Consider the following 12,150-nt stretch of genomic DNA (forward strand, 5'->3'; position numbering starts at 1 on the left):
CTTGTGAATTTCTCCTGAGCTCAGAGTCATGTCCACCAACTCGAAAAACAAGACGCACTCAGTGCCAGGAAAAGACAGAAACCAGGTAATGTTTTCCCTGTTCTTTCATGGTTTTCTCTGTGTTCCCTGTAGGACCCCTTTACCCTCATCCCCACCACTTCTTGTCATTCTGCCTCAGGCACTCTGTTCCCTCTCAGTCCTCTCAAATTATCTTTGGTCTGGAGGTAGGAGAACATTTCTCTCTGACATAGTATTTGTTTCTTTTACCTTAAATGTTTTGGTCTGCTCCTCAAAACCACTTCTCTTTTTCTTTTTGGGAAATTTACACACTTGGATTGGGGGTGAAGACAAGAGAATCTAATGATTCTTTGGCACCTCAATTGTCTTCAGCACTATAGTTAAGTTAGTAAGTTAAGAACTCACAACTTTCCAAGGTAATTATTTTTAGTCTTCATTTTATACGTGGGACAATTAAGACAAGTCTGTTTGCTATATTCCTTGTTTCTGGTGCTGAAAGCCCACATTATACCAGAAATCTGGCCGTTTGGGGAGGCTGATAGTTGAGAACCGTCTGTAGGAGTTGGGAGATCAGAATATAAGTGATAGCTTTTGGGCACCTCATGACACAAAAATAACCCTCTCGAAGCACTTCAAACATATAGGGTCTACAAACAAATTAGATACTTTAGTCATAGTTATCCCCCATAATTATGTATTCTGTGGTATGTGGAAGTTCAGAACAGGGCATAAGACACAGCTTTGGTGCAAACCTTTACAGTGGGTGAAATTTTTATCCAGTATCCTTTCTACATCTGGTTTCATGGGAATCTAGGTTATCCAAGTCCCTTACTGGTTTCTAATCAGATCTGTTCTCTGTGACTCCTCTCCTCCCGAGTGTCATCCATTCACTTACTCATGCACACATACTCTTCTGTTTTTAAACAACACTTTTGAGCAACTCCTTTGAGGCAGTTACAATTCCTAGGTGCTTTTGCATGTCTCATTCTGAGATGAACTCCTCTCAGGCAGCTTTTCTTTGGAAGTGACCTAGTCAGCTAACTCCACCTAATTGTGACAGTAACTGAAAACATAAAGTGGCAGCATTCTCAGAGCTGTTTCCATTCCACATCTGGACTCACTAGTCTGAATAAACGAAGCATGGAGAACAGTAAAATTGTAGCACCAGGTGAAAGTGATGATTTCATTTGCTCCTGTGGCCCCTGAAATAGCTAATATAGTCCACCTCTACCTGTGAGGGAGTCTGGCCCGACAGGATACAATTTCTAGGTTTGTCCTCTGCAAGAGTTTCATGCTTTGGCCTTTATCTCTAAGAGAGGATGTTTCCCCAAAGTTCAAGGAATTTCTAGTGCAAGTAGTGGGGCTCCATTTGGAGATGAGTATAACAGAGGGGAGCTTTCTTTCTGCTGCCCTCCGAAATGATAACGGGCGGTTCTCTGTCTGTATTTCATGGTTTGATTCCTTGTTTTACCAGCATCTTCTGCCACTTGTGTACTGTTCTCCGGATGAATCCAGTCACTATAGCTAGAACATGAGTGGTGAGTAAAAGAAAAATAAATAAATGCAATCCCCACATGACTGGAAGTATTTAGGTTTTTACAATTTATCCATGTATTTTCCTCTTTTAGAAATCAAGGAGGAGATTTATTTCAACAGGAATTTTGAAACTCCACCTTAATACCAAATTCTCACAGTGATATTTAAACTTATTTGTCTTCTGGGCTACTGGATTTTCAAAGGTTTTTCTTTAATTCAGTGTTAGTTATTGCTCAACTAGTCGAGAAATACAAGTAATGTGGAGTTGATTCCTAAGAGCAGCTTTAGTGCTGTGTGCTGTTTGGATAAACAGTGGAGAAGAAATCATGGCTTTTGAGAAACTGAATGTGCTGGTCTTGTAGTATGAACACAAGAGATAGAGCAGGACATGAAGGTCAAGATGGTGTGTTAATAGTGTTGAAGGGTTATCCTGAGCTGATAGTTGTAATCTGGGTTGTGGGATCACAGTTGGAAAAAAGGGTCGAGCTTTTGAAAGTTAGAAGGTAGTCTATATGTACAAGTGGCATGAGGGCTCTGACAAGAGCTGACTCTGAATAGATCACACAAACTGGGCATGGAGATTATGACCAGAGTATGTGTTCATATCTGTCAGCAGTTTCTTGTGATAAATTATGTAGTATCTGGGATATCTCTGTGCTGCTTTCTCTCTAATTAACTCCCTTTCTCCTCACTGGGCAAATGTCCAGCCACTACCCCTCTTCACTTTCCATTGATGATCTCAGTGAATAACAAAAGCCATCAGATGAGCAGTGCTTCCTTCCTAACACCAAATCTACTGACTTCATGTGTGTTTTGTGGATGAAGTAAATCCACTCTCACCTAAGGCCATCCATGCTCTGTTTCTGCTCTGAAACCCAGCTGCTCTCAGAGACACCACTTCTGCAATTGTATCTCATTCTTCTGGAATTTCTCTTTCTACTGGATTATTATCAACTGTTTACAAACATCCTTCTGTAGATTTAATAATAAAACAACAACAAGTTAACTCTAAGACATTACAGAAAGAACAATAAATGTGGACAGGGAGTTGATCTAGCATTGGGATTCTGTGGAAAAGATGATTACAGGTTTTAGGAAATCTAGAGACTTGGCATTTCAGAAATACATTTTTGAGTAGGCATGAAACTTTGTGAATGGAGAATAGGGTTAAAATACTGAGATAGCAGACATTAGAAGAGGCTTCACCCAGTTTATTTCTGACATTCCCAAGAACATACTGAAGGCAATGAGGAACCACAGTGTTATCTCTGAGTTCATCCTCCTCGGGCTGTCTGCGGACCCCCAGATCCAGGCTCTGCTCTTTGTGCTGTTCCTGGTTATTTATCTCCTGACCCTGATGGGGAATCTGATGCTGCTGCTGGTGATCGGGTTTGATTCCCGTCTTCACATCCCCATGTACTTTTTCCTGAGGCAGTTGTCCTTCCTCGATCTCTGTCACTCCTCTGTCACTGTGCCCAAGCTGTTGGAGAATCTGCTGTCTGAGGAGAAAACTATCTCAGTAGAGGGCTGCCTGGCTCAGGTCTTCTTTCTGTTTGCCTCTGGGGGCACTGAGTCCTGCCTACTCACTGTGATGGCATATGACCGCTATGTTGCCATCAGGTCTCCTCTGCTCTATGGCCAGGTGATGAACAGACAGCTGTGTATGGGGCTGGTGTGGGCCTCATGGGGTTTGGCTTTTCTGGATGCTCTCATCAATATCCTTGTAGCTCTCAATTTAGACTTTTGTGAGGCTCAAAATATCCACCACTTCTGCTGTGAGCTGTCTCTCTTTACTCCGTGTCCTGCTCTGATGTGACTGCAAGTTTTACAGCCCTGCTCTGCTCTAGCGTCCTGCATTTCTTTGGAAATTTTCTCCTGATATTTTTCTCCTATGTTCGCATTTTGTCCACCATCATGGCCATCAGCTCCACCACAGGCAGAAGCAAGGCCTTCTCTACCTGCTCCTCCCACCTCACTGCAGTGATCTTCTTTTATGGTTCGGGACTTCTCCGTTATCTCATGCCAAATTCTGGATCCACTCGAGAGTTAATCTTCTCCTTGCAGTACAGTGTGATCACCCCCATGCTGAATCCCCTCATCTACAGCCTGAAGAATGAGGAGATGAAGGCTGCTGTGAAAAGGATGTTGAGAAAATGTTTCTGGTGCTTCAAATAATAACATCAGAATGATGAGGATTCTGGGTAGAACTGCACTAAGTAGTGCCTGGATAGTCAGGAGAATTCTCTGATGTCAGTATCTGTAATGTGCTCTACAGCTTTTCTTAAGAATACTTAAGTAGAGATGCAGTCAAGTTTCTTAAAATTTTACCAGTTGAGTCTGAGTCAGAGAAAAGTGGTCCTAGGTATTTTTCCTAGAAAAATATTGAATTTATTACACACAGTATGGTACACATTTTTATTACACTCCTTCTATCTTTACCATGCTTCTAGCAGCTAAATTCTACTTGCTCAATATGGTTCCATAGAGACTGTTAATCATAGATTCTGTTAACCATGGTGACCCAAAATTCTCCCTGTCCCTGCTCATTATTCATTCATTCTTCCTGGCACAGTGTCTGGTACATGGTCAATGTCAGACCATTCACTCTGTAGGAATTTTAATGAGAAGATATGCAGAGAGGCAGAGGTCAGCCATTCTGTTTGCAGTACTCTGACAGTCAATCCCAGTGGCCCACTGATAAGATCACTAGTGTTATAGATTCTGCCTTTTCATGGAAGATTTATAAACATGAATTATAATAAGAACACATGATCAGATATTTGCATGATGTCAGGGACTGTGCCAAACATTTTATGTACATGATGTATATTTAACCATAAGTGCTTTAGGTAAAGGCTTTAGTTACCGTTATTTTAAGAAGAGGGAGGAAACTGCCTCAGAGAGGTATGTGGTGGGGATGGAATTTGGAACCAAATGGACTTACCCCTAAGTCTATTTTTTTACCACCTTGCCACACTGACTTTCCCCTGGATGCTGTGAGCTACCCCAGACCAAATTCATGAATTCCCTCCTTATTGTTGTTGTCTTAATTTCCGTTCTTTAAGCAAGTCAGAATTATATTCTGTCATTTGCAAGGAAATGACCTAAAAGACATATATTGGTGCCAGCATGGCATTGCATGTATAGACAATGGAGAATTTGAACGTGTTTGTTGGATCTATGCATGTCCAATGAAGACCACAAATAGCACATTTGTTTATCCTCTTCAAACCATTTACCTAATAGCCAAAAATCCTGTGAGGGGGCCCATGATAAAAACAGATTCCCCAGCTCGTGTGCACTGCTAGACAAATAGCTCTGGCACTCAGCCCAGTGATGCTGTAGAAATGGCAGAACACGAGAGCATCAATAGCAGAGCAAATGCTGCACAAGGCCTGTGGCAACTTCGAAAATAAACCAACAGAATTTCAGCAGAGGTCCCTTAGATCATGAAACACAGTTGTAGAATTAGTGAGAAGGAGGTTTGTGAGAGATATGTGGGTGAAAATTGTGGTAAAAAATTAATTATTATTTCTTTTTGAAATTACCTTTGGTTTTTGCTTATTTACAACCTATCAACTGTCACTGTTCCCTTCAATTTGAACTTTCAGCTGCAGAGAATATAAACTCAAAGAGATCAAGGACATTTTTTTTGGCACCTGCACTACATTTTTAAGAATCTTAAAAAAATTTAAAATATGCTTGCTGCACAATAAGTAAATTTTGAATATGTCAATTATGGGCAAAGAAAAGAGAATATATCTAGGATGGAGTCTCACCAGAGGGACCTCACTGCCAAAGCAGTTTGAAATAATTATATGAGTAGAATAGTCTACTATGTGATGCAAATCTCTTCCTTCCTTGTGAGCCTAGTTCTGGGCCATGGACTCACAGTTTGGTCATTGCTGGGCAATGTGGTGGTTATGCAAAGGTTCAACAAGATTTTTGTGCATGAAGGATGTTCTGCTGTTGCCACTGGTGAATTTTATTTTGATAAAGGTCATACACTACTTTTGTTAGCTATATTACCAAATATATTCTAGTTTTTGTTTTCATTATGAATTAAAAATTCAACTACATTTATTACTTCATTATTTCTAGTATGTAGGATTGCTTGGTGGTTTGTACACTGACCTTGTACCTGTCAAGTTTGTTGAACTATTTTCCTAGTTCTAATGGCTTAAGATACTATTGGGTTTTTAATTATTTCATCATAAGTAAAGGGAAATTACATTTTAATTTTTTATCTTAAAGTATAGTTTAATTATTTCATCTTAAATAAAGGAAATAATTTATTTTTCATTGCAATTTTTATGTTTCATATTTTAAAGTTAATTTATTGGACATCAGTCTCTAATATAGACATTTTTTTTATTGGGTCAGTGAGAAAGCTTCTCATGTTTTAGCATTAAGGATGATGTTTGTTCTGGTTTTGATCAATATTGTTGACTTAGTACACGATATCTCTTTTAACCATACTTTGCTGAGAATTGATGTAAAATTTTATCAAATGTGTTGTTTTTATTTTTTCAGAATATATTTTTTTTATTGATTTCAGAGAGGGAGGGTGAGGGAGATAGAGAAACATCAATGATGAGAGAGAATAATTGATTGGCTGCCTCCTGCACACCCTCTACTGGGGATTGAGTCTGCAAACTGGGCATGTGCCTTGACTGGGAATGAAACGGGACCTCCTGGTTCATAGGTAGATGCTCAACCACTGAGTGACACCAGCTGGGCTCATATGTGTTTTATTATTTCTATTGAGTACCAGGACTTTTTATCTTTTGTTTACTAATGTATAGTGTCTGTCACATATTAAGCATGGAATAAATACCTGTTTAATAAAAAATAAATTTATCAAAATAGTCATATGGTTTTTATTATTTGATTTTTTAATAATAAATTGTTACAGTAGGTGTTCTGGTGTTGAAGAATTGTTGCATTCTTGAAATAATGCTACTTAGAATAGTAGAAATTGAATTAACTTTCATCAATATTTAACTTAAGAATTTCCTAGTTATGTTCATAAGTGAGATAGTATAATTTTTTTCTTGCATTCATCTGGTCTTTTCTTTTTAACAGCTTTAATGAAATTATGTTTCACACATCACAGAGTTCATCTATTCAATTCAATGCCATGGTCTTTAGCACATTCACAGAGTGTGCAAACATCACCACAAACCAATCCCAAATTATTTCCATTATCCCCATGACTATAGGCAGTAACACTCCAAACCACCCCCCCGCCCCACAAGCAGTCACTAATCTGTCTTTTGCCCATATACTGTAGATTTGCCCATTTCAGACATCTGACCTTGGCATCAGTTGTATGTTTTCTTTCATCTTTGTGTTTCCTTAAAATATTTTCAGTAAAAAGGGGTTATTTCCTTGAAGGCTTTATAAAACTTATCCATAAAATTTTGAGTACTTCGTGTCTTTTGTTGTTGTATATGGAAAATTTTGATTGCCAACTTAATCCCTTTAATGATTAGTGTTATATTTGGGTTTGATATTTGTTCATGAATCAATTTTAGTTATTTGTAATTTTTGTCTATTATTCATATGATGTGTTAAACTTCATTGATATTTTTTAAATCTTATTTTATTGTTGAGAGTATTACAGATGTCCCCTATTTTTCTCCCTTGCCCCCCTGCACTTATCTCTCACCCATCCCAGGCCTTCACCTGTCTATTGTCTGTGTCCATGAGCTATGACTAATTTGTACTGCTAAGTCCCTTCTCCTTTTTCACCCATCCTCCCACCCCCCTCCTATATGGAAAATGTCAAAATGTTCTCTGTATCTATGAGTCTGATTCTGTTGTGCTTGTTCATTTATTTTGATTTTTAGATTCAATTGTTGACAGATATGTATTTATTGCCATTTTATTGTTCATACTTTTTGTGTCTTCTCCTCCTCCTCCTCCTCCTAGAAGACCCTTTAACATTTCATGTAATACTGGTTTGGTGGTGATGAACTCCTTTTTCTTGTCTGGGAAGCTCTTTAGCTGACCTTCAATTCTAAATGATAGCTTTGCTGGGTAGAATAATATTGGTTATAGGTTATTATTGCTTTTCATCACTTTGAATATTTTTTGCCACTCCTTCTGGCCTGCAAAGTTCCTGTTGAGAAATCAGCTGACATCATATGGGCACTCCCTTATAGGTAACTAACTGCTTTTTAAAAAAATATATGTATTTTATTGATTTTTTACAGAGAGGAAGGTAGAGGGATAGAGAGTTAGAAACATCGATGAGAGAGAATCATCGATCAGCTGCCTCCTGCACACCTCCTACTGGGAATGTGCCCACAACCCAGGTACATGCCCTTGACCGGAATCGAACCTGGGACCTTTCAGTCTGCAGCCTGACGTTCTGTTCACTGAGCCAAACTGGTTAGGGCTCTCTTGCTGCTTTTAAGAGTCTCTCTTTGTCTTTAACCTTCGGCATTTTAATTATGATGTGTCTTGGTGTGGGTCTCTTTGGATTCATCTTGTTTGGAACTCTCTGTGCTTCCTGGACTTGTATGTCTATTTCTTTCACCAGGTATAAGAGGTTTTCTGTCATTGTTTTTTCAATAGGTTTCCAATTTTTTGGTACCTCCTTTTTCCTTCTGGCACCCCCAACCCCCATTATGCGAATGTTGATATGCATGAAGTTGCTCCAGAGGCTCCTTACACTATCTTCATATTTTTGGATTCTTTCTTTACTTTTGCTGTTCTGATTGGGTGTGCTTTACATCCTTATATTCCGAATTCTTCATTTGATTCTTGGCACCCTCTATGGTACTGTTGATTCCCTGTAAATTATTCTTTTTATTTTATTTTATTGATTTTTTACAGAGAGAAAGGGAGAGGAATAGAGAGTTAGAAACATCGATGAGAGAGAAACATCGATCAGCTGCCTCCTGCACACCCCCTATTGGGGATGTGCCCACAACCAAGGTACATGCCCCTGACTGGACTCAAACCTGGGACCCCTCAGTCCACAGGCCAACTCTCTATTCACTGAGCCAAACAGGTTAGGGCTGTAGATTATTCTTTATTTCAGTTAGTGTATCCTTCATCTGACTGGTCCTTTTTTATATTGTTGATGTTCTCACTAAGTTCCTTAAAGTTCTCACTAAGTTCCTTGAAGTACTCAGTAAGTTCCTTGGTCATCCTTATAACCATTATTTTGAACTCTGTATCTGGTAGTTTTTTTGTTTAGTTCTTTTTCTGGAGATTTCTACTGTTCTTTCATTTGTAACACATTTCTTTGTCTCTGCATTTTGGCTGCTTCCCTGTGTTTGTTTCTATGTGTTAGGTAGATCTGCTATGTCTTCTGGACTTGGTAGAATGGCCTTGTGTAGAAAGTACCCTATAGGGCCCAGGGACTCAGTCTCCTCAGTCATCTGAGCTGGGTGCTCCAGGTGCACCCCTGTGTGAGCTGTGTGCACTGTCCTATTAAAGTTGAGCCTTGTTTGATATTGTCATGACTAGGAAGGGTTGACCCTCAGGTTACAAGGATCACCTACAACTATAGCAGAAGAGCTGCTGTGCAGGAGCTGACCCTATGGAGTAGGACTTGCTTGAGTGGAGCTTTGGTGCTCACTGAGTTCACCTCTTGAGTGTCACTCATGGAGGTGGTAGGTTGTAATCTGGCATGGTCCAAGCTGACCACTAGGTGCACTGGCTCTGGAGTCTCCTGGGAGGTGCAGAGTCAGTCACTCCCATTGCCTTGCCCAGGGACACCTAGTATGAACTACAAAGCAATCTGCAGATGGCTGCTACTTGTGTTGGGCTTGGGGGTGCCCAGGAGAGGCCAAGTTGTGAACCAAAGCAGGCTGGCAATAGTGCTGGGCCTGGGGCCACTTATTGAGAGGTATGGGGCATGCTGGAGCTGGCTCCTGCTTGTTTGAGAGATTTTTGGAAAGTCTGAAGCATGAGGCAAGAGAGACAGGTTTCATGGAAAAGACACTGGAAATGGCTTGGTTGAGCCTGCAGGTAGGGAGGGACAGGGTTTCAGGGACTCACCAAGGTGGGGTGAAAAGTATGAGCCAGTTTGATGAAGATTCATATATGGCAATGCCTATTGCCTCTGTGGCGGGGAGGACTCAGCAAAGAAACAGTGGCCTCTGCCAGCACTTCTGTCTGGGAGAAAGCTGCCCTTATAGCTCTCACCCTGATTCCAGACAAGTTAGTTCTTCCCCAGTTGTCCCAGGTTCCTTTCAAGCTGCTTCCTCGGTGGTAGAGCTCAGAGGGAGTGAGATGGTGTGTGGGCCCTTTAAGAGGAGCTGCCTAGGGCTCCAGCAGTCTCTGTGCCACTCAGCCACAATTACTGCTGGTTTTTACAGCCAGAAGTTGTGGGGACTTCTCTTCCCAACACTGGAACCCTGGGCTGGGGGCCTTGGTGTGGGGCTGGGACCCCTCGCTCCTCAGGAAAACCTCCACAGTCAAGCTATCCCTCCAGATTTTAAACCACCACGTGTGGGTGTGTGCCCAGCTGGTTCCTCAATTCCACCCCCTGCCCCGCCTTTCAGCTAGATTTCAGGTATTTCTGAATGATGGTTGTTCTGTGTTTTAGTTGTAATTTTGATGTGGTTGCGGGAGGTGTTGAGTGCCACATTTACCTACTCCACCATCTTGACTGGAACCTTCATTGATATTTTGTTACTTATAATATTCTAATATTTTTCAATGTTTTTTAGCATTGATTTAATTTGAAAATAAAAAACTAAACATACAGCTAAGTTGAAAGAATTCTATATATCCATATAATCATATATAAATTTTACTATTAACATTTTAGTATGTGTGCCTTATCAACTTTCTATCCATCTATTCATTCACCAATTGCCTTTTTAAAATGCATTTCAAAAAAGTTAACAGCATCAGTACACTTCACCCTAAATACTTCAGCATGCATATCATTAACTAGAATTCAAAATTTGACTACACCTTCTTCTCCTTTGCTTTTAAGGTAAAATCTACATGCTGAAATACTAAAAATGTCATTCAGTGAATTCTGATAAACAACCGTCTAACTCAAATGCCTATTCAGTATAGAGCATTACCACTACCCAAGCAAACTACCTCATGTCTCTTTCCAGTCAATTTTGTATCCTCTTCCTCCCTTGATAATCACTATACATTAGTCTTACCTGTTACAAAACATCATATAAACAACATTGCATAGTATGTACGATTTTGTGTCAAACTTCTTCTATCCATCATGTTTTTGAGATTCATCCATGTTGTTCGATGTATCAGTAATTTGTTTCTTTTTATTATTGAGTAATATATCATTGTATGATTGCATATCCATTTGTTTATCCATTCTCTTGGGCTGCTTCCAGTTTGGGGCTATTCTGAATAAAGCTGCAAGGAACATTCTTATAAAAGCAATTTTGTGCATAATTATTTTCATTTGTTCTGGGAGAGTATCTAGTATTGAAATTATTAGATCATAAGTAGGTTTAAGTTTTACAAGAAACTGCCAGATATTTTTACAAAGGGGTCATATCCTTTTATATTTCCACTAACAGTGTTTGCAGATACTGGTTGCTCTACATCTCACCAACATTTGGTTTGGTCAGCCTTTTTAATTTTTTCCATTTTTGTGAATGGCTATTGAAATATCTATGTGAATTTATTTGGCATTTCTCTGATGACTGATGTTATTGAACAATATTTCATACATTTAGTAGTCTTTCATTCATGTGTTTTCTTTTATGAAGTATTTATTGAAGACTTTTGCTCATTTTAAAATTGGGTATTTTTAAATAAATAGTAGGGATTTTTATATACCTTGGCACCAGTCCTTGTCTCCCAGTTTGAAGGTTTTGTATTGTTTTTTTGTTGTTGTTCTTAAATGAAAATTAATTTATTTTTATTGATTTGAGAGAGAGGAAAGGAGCAGGAAGAGAGAGAGAGAGACAGAGACAGACACACACACACACACACACACTCACACACACACACACACACACAGAGAGAGAGAGAGAGAGAGAGAGAGAGAGAGAGAGAGAGAGAGAGAGAGATTGATTGTTGTTCCACTCATTTATGCATTCATTGGTTGTTTCCTATATGTGTCCTGACCAGGCATTGAACCTGAAACCTTGTTGTATTGTGATGACACTCCAACCATCTGAGCTACCTGGCCAGTTTTTACACTCTTAACATACAATGAGTGGTCAGATTATTATGATCTCTATATATATATTAGATGCCCGGTGCATGGATTCATAAATGGGTAGGGTCCAGCCAGCCTGGCCAGCGGGAGGGGACATGGGTGGTTGGCCGGCCTGCCTGCTGGTCGAACTCCTGGTTGAGGAGACAATTTGCATATTAGCCTTTTATTATATAGGATATACACTGAGTGGCCAGATTATTATGCGTTCAGAGATCATAATAATCTGGCCACTCAATGTATTTTTACCAATTTGACCCATAGCTGTCCCAGTTGGAATTACTCAACTGTTCCTTTTCTATTCTTAAGCTGAAAGAAGTATAGTCTTAGAAGTTTTAGGGTATGGAGATAATATTTTGATCACTAGAAATTACTCAGATTCTGTAGTACAGTTGATTTTTTTCTTAAAGTGGAATTTATAAACA

General features: G+C 39.5%; 1 pseudogene across 1 annotated transcript; it reads left to right on the plus strand.

Moving 5' to 3' along the window:
- Positions 1-2,800: 2,800 nt before the first annotated feature.
- On the plus strand, positions 2,801-3,729 carry LOC308245467 (olfactory receptor 8S1-like; annotated as a pseudogene). The gene has a single exon. The product of its transcript is annotated as an olfactory receptor 8S1-like (transcript).
- The last annotated feature ends 8,421 nt before the right edge of the window (positions 3,730-12,150 follow it).

Source organism: Plecotus auritus, assembly GCF_963455305.1.
Source record: "Plecotus auritus genome assembly, chromosome: 3".
Lineage (NCBI taxonomy): Eukaryota > Metazoa > Chordata > Mammalia > Chiroptera > Vespertilionidae > Plecotus > Plecotus auritus.